This window comes from Gorilla gorilla, chromosome 10 (assembly GCF_029281585.2).
Source record: "Gorilla gorilla gorilla isolate KB3781 chromosome 10, NHGRI_mGorGor1-v2.1_pri, whole genome shotgun sequence".
Lineage (NCBI taxonomy): Eukaryota > Metazoa > Chordata > Mammalia > Primates > Hominidae > Gorilla > Gorilla gorilla.
In genome coordinates, this window is record NC_073234.2 from 26,910,936 (window position 1) to 26,922,970 (window position 12,035).

General features: G+C 42.7%; 1 pseudogene; it reads left to right on the plus strand.

The window, feature by feature from the left end:
- Positions 1-2,098: 2,098 nt before the first annotated feature.
- On the plus strand, positions 2,099-8,073 carry LOC101144287 (ATP-dependent RNA helicase DDX55-like; annotated as a pseudogene).
- Positions 8,074-12,035: the final 3,962 nt, after the last annotated feature.

A 12,035-nucleotide genomic window follows, 5' to 3' on the forward strand; every position in this document is an offset into this window, starting at 1 on the left:
TCTGGGCAGTTTTATTATAAGTACTGCCTTGAAACATTGTTTAATTGTCAACATCTGTATGTGTGCACTGAGTCTCACCAGAAAACAGATTTATGTCTGTTAGTTACAGCTTAAAAGATTTAAGAAGCAATGTTTAGAAATGCTCCTGGTGAAAAGGCCAAGCTAAAAAGGACGTGTGTGTGTGTGTGTGTGTGTGTGTGTGTGAGAGACAGAGAGAGAGAGAGAGAGAGGCAGAGAGAGAGAGAGAGAGAGAGAGAGGCAGAGAGAGAGAGAGATAGGCTGTACGGATTTTTCTCTGTGATCTCCTCTCCTCCTGCAAATCAGCCTGAGGTGGGATCTCAGAGACCTGGCCCTGCCTCCCCAAACCCATTCCCACACCGAGGCCAGCCTGGGAAGAGGGCATTAGAGCTCATATCTCTGTGGAGAGGAGGCTGGGCTCAATGCAGGCCTCTGTGTCATAGTTCATCTTCACTTCATAGGTCTTGTCCTGAGACCCCTCCTGCTGACACACCATGGTTGTCTGGCTCTCCCAGGAAAAGCACCTGCAGTGTTCAAGATGGAGAAAATCATCAGGAACTGCCACCCTCCCCCGCTTTGCTCAGCACACGTGCACACATTACTCATGCACACACATACACGTACATGCATGCACAAATATGTGCACATACACACATGTGAACATGCGTGCAATTTCTGCGGCTTCATTCTCCTGTGATGGCCGATGAAACCATGGAGCCATAGAAGTGTTAAGATTAGGGAGAAGGTTTCATGTGGGAGAAGGACATCTGGTGTTGGATCCAAGGAGATCTGAGTCCTGACCCCAAGTCACTTATCCTCTGGCCCAAGTCACTTAGCCCACCCCATTCCTCAGTTTCTCTTTCTATGAAATTTATATTACATATGCCCTGCCTAACTCAGAGGCAACAGATGAGACATTGCTCTGACGGTGGAAAGAGCCAGCTTTGACTGAAGGGTCCTAGGCTGTGCCGTATAGGGCAGGGTGGACCCATGAGAAGACTGTTCCCCATCCGCCCCCAGCTGTGACAGCTAGGCCTTTGAAAATTTGGCACATCTCAGATGTCCCTGTCATCCTATTTTGATGGTGCCCTTGATTCTGACACCTGCTCCCTGGATTAAAGACACAGAGAGGAAACCTCACCGAGAGGGTTTTGCTCTCCTGAGCAGAGGGCAGTGAGCCTGAGTCCTTGCTGAGTCTAAGTCCCTCCTGATGTCCACACCCTTCCACACTAAGATGTGCCTTTCCCACTGGGACAGGGTCTTCTGGTCACTGGGTCATGTCTTCTTTAGCTCTGGGCCATGAGCTCTTCCTTTTCCTATCTGTGCTCAGCTCAGTGCCTCCCTCTGTCTTACTTCCTATAGACCCTGCATGCCCGGCACGCTTTATCCTCAGACCACTGAGGGCATCAGAGAAAGATCCCAGTCCATCCTCTCAGTGCTGAGAGCTGAATCAGTGCCCCTGGCTTTGAGTATCTCAGGCAGGGTAAGGGCAGTTCTCTCTCGTGGAGGCCTGCAGATCGCCACCTGCCCCACAGCGGGAAGGAAAGATGAGAGGTGAGAGCTCCAGGTAGATTAGGAGGCAAGGGAGGTAGAGTGGGCTTTGGAGAGGAATGGGGGGATGAACTGGAGATGCAGAGTGTCAGCAGGCAACAGCATTTCTGGGGACCACCAGGCACAGGACATGCTGGCCTATCCTCAGCACAAGCAATGCTGGTACCTGAGCTGTCCTTAACTTTGAGCTGCAACATGGAGGACAAGGCCCAGGAGCAGGAATGTGGGCTATGCTTTTCTTCATCAAGCTGAATCTTGGCACCCTGTGTGTTGTTTGTCCCAACTGCAGTGGGCAGAGAGGGAACCAACACTTCATGAGCACTGACTGTGTGCTGGGCACTGCTAGGTGCTTTGCGTGTGTTTTGCTTCACAAAGAGATGCATCTGTGGGGACAAGGAAATCCCCTGGGGTCTCCTCCCCCAGCTCCTCTAAACATCCCTCTCCTCTTACGTCATAGAGAACAAAGCTTCACAAGAACATGCCCTTAGAGGCTGGGGAATAAATCCACCCTGAGCTGCTAAAGTTGGACATGGAGCCCTCCTTAAGCAGAGGCTTGGATGAGGCCAGCAGGGAAGAAGGCGGTGAGGGGACCGAGTCAGGACCTCTCTGGAATGAGAGTCTCCCGACCTACTTTCAGGCAAGGCAAGTCAGAGAATTCCTTTCTGACCATGCTTCACGGGAGAAAGGGTCAGAGAGTTACCTTCCTGCTCCTGCTGTTTTCTGCATTTCCTTCCATGTAAAATATTCAGCAGACCAAGGGGCCACATGTTGGGGTAATGTGTTCTGGACCCTGACACTATCCTCCTACCTCTCTGACCATTTCCTCTCTGTTTCTTTGTGGACTTCTCTCCCAGGCGTCCATCCCCGTCCATCATGGGGACCCTGCTAGGGAGGGTGGGAGGAGGAAGCCAGGGATCTGGGGTGATCTGAGGGCAGCCTGAGATGACATAATGAGACGGAGGGGGCAGGGTTAAAGGGCCAACTACATTAGGTTGGTTCACATGAAATTGCTGATATTTGGTCATTTTTTACTTACAAAAATCATAAGTTCATCTGGTTCAAACTAAAACTTCAAAACGTGCTTCAGTAGGGTTCATGTTGAACTGGACTTGCAGCCAGGCAGTTGGGAACTCAAGGCACTTACAGGAAGGTGACTGGAAGCCTTGCAGCAAGGCTCCTCTGTGCACCTTGCAGCGTCACAGTCACAGCAGGAAGCACATGCTTCACTTAGGAAGCAGGGGACTCATGTGGAATCCTGTCTAGCCACAAAGTCACTCTTCTCCAGCTGAAAACTATATAGCCGACTTATCATAAAACTCCCTCTCACTGCTGCAGGAGGACAGAGAAAGTACAGCACATTTCTGCATCTCCAAGACTGGGAAGCCTGCTCTGGGTGATCTTGCAGAGCAGGCCCTGTGGTTACATTGTTGTGTGGATCTGCACAGCAGGCTGGAAGGCAGAGTCACAGCTAGAGCTTTAGAAATAGAGTGGGTAAAGACGTGGTTCTTCAAGGATATGTGCAGAAAATTCTCTGCCAATACAAAAGGCTTGCTAAAAGGAAGCCTCCAATGCAAGGCAGCGGATGAGTGGCTTACCACCTGTGGATCTTGGTCAAGTCAATCCCTCTGAGCCTCAGTTTCCTCATCTATAAATGGGAATGACAATACCTACCTCTTAAGACCGTGCATCAGCTTGCCAGGGCTTCCATACCAAATGCCACAGACTGGGTGGCTTAAACAACAGAAATGCATTTTCTCACAGTTCTGGAGCCTGGAAGTCTGAGATTGAAGTGCCGTCAGGGTTGGTTTCCGGGGAGGGCTCTCTTCCTGGCTTGCTGATGGCTGCCTTCTTGCCTCATGTGGCCTCTTCTCTGTGCACATGCAGAGAAAGAGATCTCTTGTGTCTCTTCCCCTTCTTATAAGGACTCCAGTCCTATCAGATTAAGGTCCCACACTTACAACCTCATTTAACCTTTATACCTCCTTATAGGCCCTATCCTCAAATAGTCATATTAGGGGTTAGGGCTTCCATACATGAATTTTGGGGGGACACAATTCAACTCATAACAGACTTTTTTGAGGCTCACAGGGCATAGATTGTCCTCTGAAAATGGTAGCTCTTTGGATGTGGGTCATCCAGAAGGTCTAGCAGGTTGCAGCAAATCAGGCTGATGAAGAAAGATCTGACCAGACCAAGACCAAGATATCCCCAGATCCTTGGAGAAGAACTGAACATGAGCACCAGACCCCACTCAACAGCATCAATATTTTGCTACTCCTCTACTTATCCTATATTCACTGGTTATATAAATATAATTTATATATATATAAATGCACTGGTTGTATAAATATAACTATATTTAAATTATATTTATATATAAATTATGAATACATATGTATATTTAAATTATATTTATATATAAATATTCATTGGCTATATAATTAACTGGTTGTTATAAAAAACCTGTGGCTTTCTTTCCTCGATGCCACCTTTTCTCTCACTTCCTGGGCTCAGTCACCCCCTAGCTGTGCCTTATCTCCTTCCCTGCTATCCAGTGAGCTCAGGCCTCCATCCTTGATGGCTTGGCTATGAGCAGTCGCTTCCTGTCTGAACTTTGCCTTCATCCAGTCCAATGCACTCACACCACAGACAGGCTGTTTGTGTACAGTGCAGGCCAGATCCTGTCACTTCCCTACTTGAAATGTTTCAGTGACTTCCTACTATTTTAGGATAAACCCAAGATGTTAACAGGTTCACAGGGCTGGCATCATCCGCTCTGGCTCCTGCGTGTGCTTCACCCTGGGTGGCTGCACCCCCACATTTCTTCCACTGACTCAGATGCCTCTGGTCTCTGCCATCTGCTCTGCCCTCTCCTGGCCTGCTCCCACAACCTTGTCCCAAATTCACTTTTCAGAGCCCAGATACTAAGTCACACAACTTTTCTGGGGCCTTTTTTTGGGGGGAGGTGGGCAGGCTACAGCCCTTGTGCTCATGGGGACCCTGTTTCTCCAGTCCTGACAGTTACCTCACCACACTGAGTCTCTGTTCCTTTTAGGCTCTGAGGTCCAGGAGGCAGCTGGCTGTGTCTGCAGTCTTGTTTATTGTGGCCACTGGCACTGTGTCTACCCCATAGCAAAGCTAAGGGAGGACTGGTTGAATCAATTATCTTTTATGAATCATTTTTAATATTTCTGCACATATGTTCACAGAACACTTATTCACAATAGCCCAAAGGTGGGAACAACCCAAGTGTTCGCGGAGGAATGAATGGATACGCAATGTGGTCTATCCATACAATGGGATATTATCCAGGCTTAAAAGGGAATGACATTCTGACACACCCTGCTACGTGAATGAACCTTAAGGACATCATGCAAAGTGAAATAAGCCAGACACAAAAGGAAACATATTGCATGATTCCACTTCTAAGAATTACCTAGAGTCATCCATTTCGTAGGGACAGAGAATGGAAAAATGTTTGCCAGGGCTGGAGGAGGAGGGAATGGAGAGTTTGTGTTTAATGGGTACAGAATTTCAGGTTGGGAAGATGACAATGTTCTGTGGATGGATGGTGGCGACAGTTGCCCGACAATGTGACTGTGCTCAGTGCCACCAGACTGTATGCTGAAAATGACTAAGATGGTAAATTTTATGTTTTGCATTCTTTCCACAACTAAAAAAAAAAAAGAAACTTCAAATACTTCGGGGTGAGGAGCAGAGAGAGAAGTGTGTCAAATTTTTCTTCTCCTGAAAGAAGCCATTTAAATATAAATTAGTAAACAGCTTCTTTAAAGACCCAAAAAAACGTGAACTGAAGCAATCAGACTACTATCCTTCTAACTGGTAGATATGATGTGGAAATGTTAAGTTTATTTATGAAAAATGAATCATATCATTTTGAAACCTTAGGAGAAGATAGGTCAAGGCTGACTGGCAGGCAGGGCAATGGCAGGTGTAGGGAAGTGGACTGCAGGCAGCCAGGGCAGACATGCTTACCAGGAAATGAGCAATTGAACATGGAAAAGAGGGCAGGATAAGTGGAAACATCTATTTAAAACTTTGGTTTATCATCTATGACGGACAGAAAGAATAAATGATTCTAGGCCAGACGCAGTGGCTCACGCCTGTAATCCCAGCACTTTGGGAGGCCAAGGCGGGCAGATCACCTGAGGTCAGGAGTTCAAGACCAGCCTGGCCAACATGGTGAAACCCTGTCTCTACTGAAAATACAAAAATTAGCTGGGCGTGGTGGTGGGTGCCCATAATCCCAGCTGCTCTGGAGGCTGAAACAGGAGAATCACTTGAACCTGGGAGGTGGAGGTTGCAGTGAGCTGAGATCATGCCATTGCTCCCAGCCTGAGTGACAAGACTGAAACTCCATCTCAAAAAAATAATAATAATAAATGATTCTCCTCTGCTCTCAGGATCTCCTCTGTTCCAAGTTTAAGAGTTTAAGCAACAAGGTGGGAACATCACTGTGGCCATTCCAGGCCACTTGAAGACAGGTTCTGAAGGAAGGCAAAAGGCTTGTATCTGGCCAGCTGTGTGTGATCCCTGCATATCCTGGTGTTGGATGAGGCAGACAGACTTCTGGACATGGGATTTGAGGCAAGCATAAATACCATCCTGGAGTTTTTGCCAAAGCAGAGGAGAACAGGCCTTTTCTCTGCCACTCAGAAGCAGGAAGTGGAGAACTTGGGGAGAGTGGGACTCCGGAACCCTGTCCAGTCTCAGTGAAGAAGGGTGTGGCAGCCAGCAGTGCCCAGAACACCACTCTCCCCTGGAAAACTACTACACTGGTATGCAAGGCAGATGAGAAATTTAATCAGCTGCTACATTTTCTTCGCAGTCATAAGCAAGAGCAACACCTGGTCTTCTTTAGCACCTGCACCTGTGTGGAATACTACAGGAAGGCTCTGGAGGTGCTGATGAAGAGTGTGAAGATTGTGTGCATCCATGGAAAGATGAAATACGATCTTCATGCAAATTGAAAATTGCAATTGTTCTGCAAATTGCAAAGTGGAATTTTAGTGTGCACTGATGTGGTGGCCCAGGAATCAATATTCCTGAAGTAAACTGGGTTTTGCAGTACAATCACCCCTACAATGCAAGTGCCTTTGTGCAGCACTGTGGCCGCACAGCCCTCATTAGCCACAGAGGCAGAGCTCTGGTGTTCCTCCCGCCCGTGGAAGAGTCATACATCAATTTCCTTGCAATTAACCAAAAATGCCCCCTGGCGGAGATGAAACTCTAGAAAAACACAGCTGACCTTCTGCCAAAACTCAAGTCCATGACCCTGGCAGAAACATCTGTGTTTGAAAAGGGCATGAAAGCTTTTGTGTCCTATGTCCAGGCTTATGCAAAGTAAGAATGCAACCTGATTTTCAGATTAAATAATCTTGATTTTGCAAGTCTTGCTTGAGGTTTTTCCCTGCTGAGAATGCCCAAGATGCCAGAATTGAGAGGAAAGCAGTTTCCAGATTTTGTGCCTGTGGACATTAATACAGACACTATTTCATTTAAAGATAAAATTAGAGAAAAGCGGAGGCAGAAATTACTGGAGCAACAAAGAAAAGAGAAAAACAGAAAATGAAGGGAGAAGAAAATTCTTAAAAAATAAAGATTGGTCGAAGCAGAAGGCCAAAAAAGAAAAGAAGAAAAACATGAATGAGATAAGGAAAAGGGAAGCATGTTCTGATACAAAGATGAGGACATGGAAGAACTTCTCAATGATTCAGGGCTCTTGAAAAAAATTTTTAAAGGCAAAATTACTGAAGAATTTGAGAAGGACTTATTGACAAGTGGCAAAAGAACAATCAAGACAGCCAATTTAGTGTCTCAGATTTGGAAGATGACTGCTAATACCAGGGCCACAGATAAACCCATAAGGGCGTAGCTGTTTCCTAACTTGGTGGATGATTCCTATTTGCTTTTACTGCAAATCAAAACTTCAGGAGACATCTGAGAAGAATTACATCTCTGAAAGCTCTCCTTTCAGACTAGGGAGGAATGAGGGATTTCACACTCATGAATATTTGACTAAAACCATTCCAGTCTTGAAGTAGTTGAACAGAAGAAAATGTAAAATTATTTGAGTGTAAATAATAGATTTCAATATTTATGTATTATGATGGGTCATGTGTGTGTGTGTGTGTGTGTGTGTGTGTGTGTGTGTGTGTGTGTGTGTGTGTGTGTGTATGAGCTCATTTTTTCCAAGGCTATTTTATAGTTATTTGCAAACATTAAGATACTGAAGTATACTTGGTTTTAGATTTTTAAAGGCCCCTAAGTACTTTTAGGCACCTGACGTCCCTGAGTGTTCTTGGCCCTGGACTTCAGTTATCCTTCAATGCCCTGCAGAGGTGGCTAATGTGCTGAAGTTTTTCTATGTTAAGAATAGTCCTGGCCGGGCGCAGTGACTCACGCCTGTAATCCCAGCGTTTGGGAGGCTGAGTCAGGCGAATCACGAGGTCAATAGATCGAGATTATCCTGGCCAACGTGGTGAAACCCCATCTCTACTAAAAATACAAAAATTAGCCGGGCGTGGTGGCACGAGCCTGTAGTCCCAGCTACTTGGGAGGCTGAGGCAGAATTGCTTGAACCTGGGAGGTGGATGTTGCAGTGAGCCGAGATCGTGCCACTGCACTCCAGCCTGGTGACAGAGAAAGACTCCATCTCAAACAAACGAACAAAAAGAATAGCCCCAGTATTGTTTTATTGGTGAACAGCTGAAAAACAGAGAAATTAAGTCATATTTTGGGAAAGATAATTCTAATTTTTATGCCTTCTGTTGAATAAACTGTGTCCTTCTAAAAAACAGAAACGATGAGCATTTGGATAGTTAATATAATTGAACAAATAAATACATATGTGCACATATATTTATAATATACTTTTGAAGAGAATATTTTTAAAATACAGTGAACACTGATTTTTTTAATAATACAGTTTGGTTTGGTAAAAATGGATAATTTAAAAATGTGTCCAAGTATTAAGGGCTCATTTACTCATCTTTCTCTACTTTTTACCAAGAATTTTTTATAAAAACAGAGGAACAAATTTGAAGTATTTTCTCTTCTTCGTGACTTTGCCTTTAGAAATAGATGTTAATGAACTGTGAAATGGACACAAGTGGGCAAAAAAATGAGTTGAAATGGACATGTGAGTGTAAACTGGGCATAAATGGAAAAAGGGATAAGTCTAATGGTTTCAGTTCCAAATTCAATACCTGGGAACTACTGGCTTGATGGCTTCATCTTTAGAATGAAGTAGATAAAAACCCAAATTGTTGCATTCTTTAAAAATAGCATTCAGTCATTAATGAAAGAATTTTAAGGTTGATGAATGGTGAAATATAATTCTAAATTATATGAGGTAAAATGTCTTTCTAACATGTTCGACAATTCCTTTAGTAATATCAATTTTTGAGCATAAGTGGTATTTGAGCAATAAAAATACACAGTATAAAGGACAGGTCACATAGAGTGTGACATTCCAACTGAACAACTGAATAACCTATTTAATTTAACTTAAAAATGTCTAATTTTCATTAAATAATGCTTCACCAACTTAACATAATGATTGGTTTGGTAATCCTTTTAATTGGACTTTTTAATGATTTAGGAATATAAAATTGTTTAAATAATTCATGCCATCTTAGTTGTCATGTTAAATTTATGTAATTGGTAGAAAATGTAAAAATATGTTTTTAAAATGCCTTTTAAATGCTTGTTGTTGGCAGTAATTTTTTTTTTTTTTTTTTTTTTTTTTTTGGAGTCTCACTCTGTCACCCAGGCTGGAGTGCAATGGCATGATCTCGGCTCACTGCAACCTCTGCCTCCAGGGTTCAAGCAATTCTCCTGCCTCAGCCTCCCAAGTAGCTGGGATTACAGGCACGTGCCACCACACCCGGCTAATTTTTGTATTTTTAGTACAGAAGGGGTTTCACCATGTTGGTCAGGCTGGTCTCGAACTCCTGACCTCAGGTGATCCACCCACCTCGAACTTCCAAAGGCAATAAGTTTTAATCAACTATTTTTCAACTTTATTTCTGCAGTGAGGCAACAATTTTTGAAAGTGGTTATACTTCTAATCTCAAACATAGCTTTGTGAAGAGCCACATGGAGGAAAGGAATTAATAGTCAAAAGGTATAACACGAGACTCCAACCTTGAGAAGGTGATCCTGGCATAGCGCATGATACTGTCAAAATCATATCTTTCTTCAAGTGAGTTTACTTCTCCAGGATCCCTCTTCATAAAATTGTACTCTTCACCTAAGAACCAGGGATAAACAGAATCTTAGAAGCCTTTTCACTGACAGAAAAGAGAACAGAAAAGTCCTTTCTACACCTGTATCTGTTATGAAATGAATGATTTTCTTGCTGGTTGTATTTACAAACTTAACACCCAGGCACATGCAAAAAGCATATGTCTTAACTCTATTATCACATTGAAATGCAATATTGAATAGGACCAATCCATTAATTTATTCAAGAAAGTAGGCTACCAAAAGCATAATTTGAGCTTTTTTTATATATATACTCTTTTACTACCTCACAGTAATATTTATTTCTTTAAAATTTTACTGCTTTTTGGTACTGTATAAACGATTATAAAAAGTTATGTTTTCATCTAATGAATTTCCCACTTTTATGACTAGATTTGCCAGGTCTCACAAAAATTATCTTCCTGCTTGGTTTAAATCCTTTCTATAAACAATATGAAAAGATATAAAAACAATATTAGTATAAACACAACTCTGCAGGCTTTGGCTATGTGACTTCATCACTCAAGATTAAACAACAGCAGCAAATTCTCTACTTTCTTTTTTTTTTTTTTTTTTTTTTTTAAGACAAGATCTCTCTCTGTCACCCAGGCTGAAGTGCGGTGGAATGATCTTGGTTCACTGCAGTCCCCCAACCTCCAGGGCTCAAGGGATCCTTCCACCTCAGCCTTCTACGTAACTGGGATTACAAGCCAGTGTCACCAGGCCCAGCTAATTTTTGTTTTTTTGTTTTGTTTTGTTTTGTTTTTAGAGACGGGGTTGCATCTCTACTTTCATTTAAAAATGAAACAAGGTTCTCCTTGATGAAAAAGAGCTTCTACTTTGAGATCAAGAACATACTTCAGAACTTTTTTTAACTTCTGAACATCTTTTTTGTTGTTTTTTTTTTTTTTTTTTTTTTTTGAGACGGAGTCTCGCTCTGTCGCCCAGCCTGGAGTGCAGTGGTGCGATCTCGGCTCACTGCAAGCTCCGCCTCCTGGGTTCAGGCCAGTCTCCTGCCTCAGCTTCCTGAGTAGCTGGGACTACAGGCGCCTGCCACCACACCCGGCTATTTTTTGTGTTTGTTTGTTTGTTTGTTTGTATTTTTAGTAGAGACGGGGTTTCACCGTGTTAGCCAGGATGGTCTCGATCTCCTGACCTCGTGATCTGCCCGCTTTGGCCTCCCAAAGTGCTGGGATTACAGGCGTGAGCCACCGCACCCGGCCACATCTTCATTTTTAATAGATTTTTCCAACTATCTGTTTGTATCTACATTATAGTATTCTTTCTTGAAATTTGAAAAGAACACAGACTTAAATATGTAGGTCTACATCAATGGTTTCAGAAACAAAGATTTTCTTCACATAGAGTTTAAGTGTCAGTGACTCATTTTTACAATTTAAACAGCCAAAGATAGTGCAAGTCATAAGATTTGTGTTACTTTAAAAAGCTTTGAAACATCAGAATACAAAGATGTGCTATTGGAATTCCAATTTTATGTTTGGAGCTCAAAATGGAACTACTATGCCACTCATCTATGTAGGTTTTTATTCCAAGTGCCATATTTTAATAATATATAAAAAAAAAAATAAAGAAACTGAGAGATGCCACAGGTTATAACGTCTCTGCTTACATGTGATAAAGGAAATCTGGTATATTCATTTGAGCATTAAGGAGGAGAAATCAATCAGGAGTTACAAACTAAAGTGTTTTAGCCCCGCTTTGAATGAATTCACATAATAAATAATTTTAAATTAACTAACCAGACCTTATGGTAAAATATGTGGTCCACCATTTCTGTGTCTGTCTATGTCATAACTGCTTTTCAGAAAGACCCTACCTTCTCTTCAACCCCTCATAGAGGCAACTGGTAAAGCTCCTGTCCTATAAGGAATTTTAAGTACAAGATAGCATATCCAATTGTAAGGACAGATTTTCAAAAAGGTACAGACCTCATTACACAGGTGGTAACCCATAAGATTTCAATTTACAGCATAATATAAGAATAGACTCTCTAACTAAAGCAAAATACTCCATAAAAATTTGTGAAACTAAAACATTAAGCAACAGCAATAGATTCCATTGCATATAACTGAGAACACGTACACGACACGCTATTTTTTTGTTAGTTAAAAAGAACATGGCCACACGTAGTCCAAATAAAAGAAAATTAGACATTTCATGAAAGAAGCAAAGAGAAA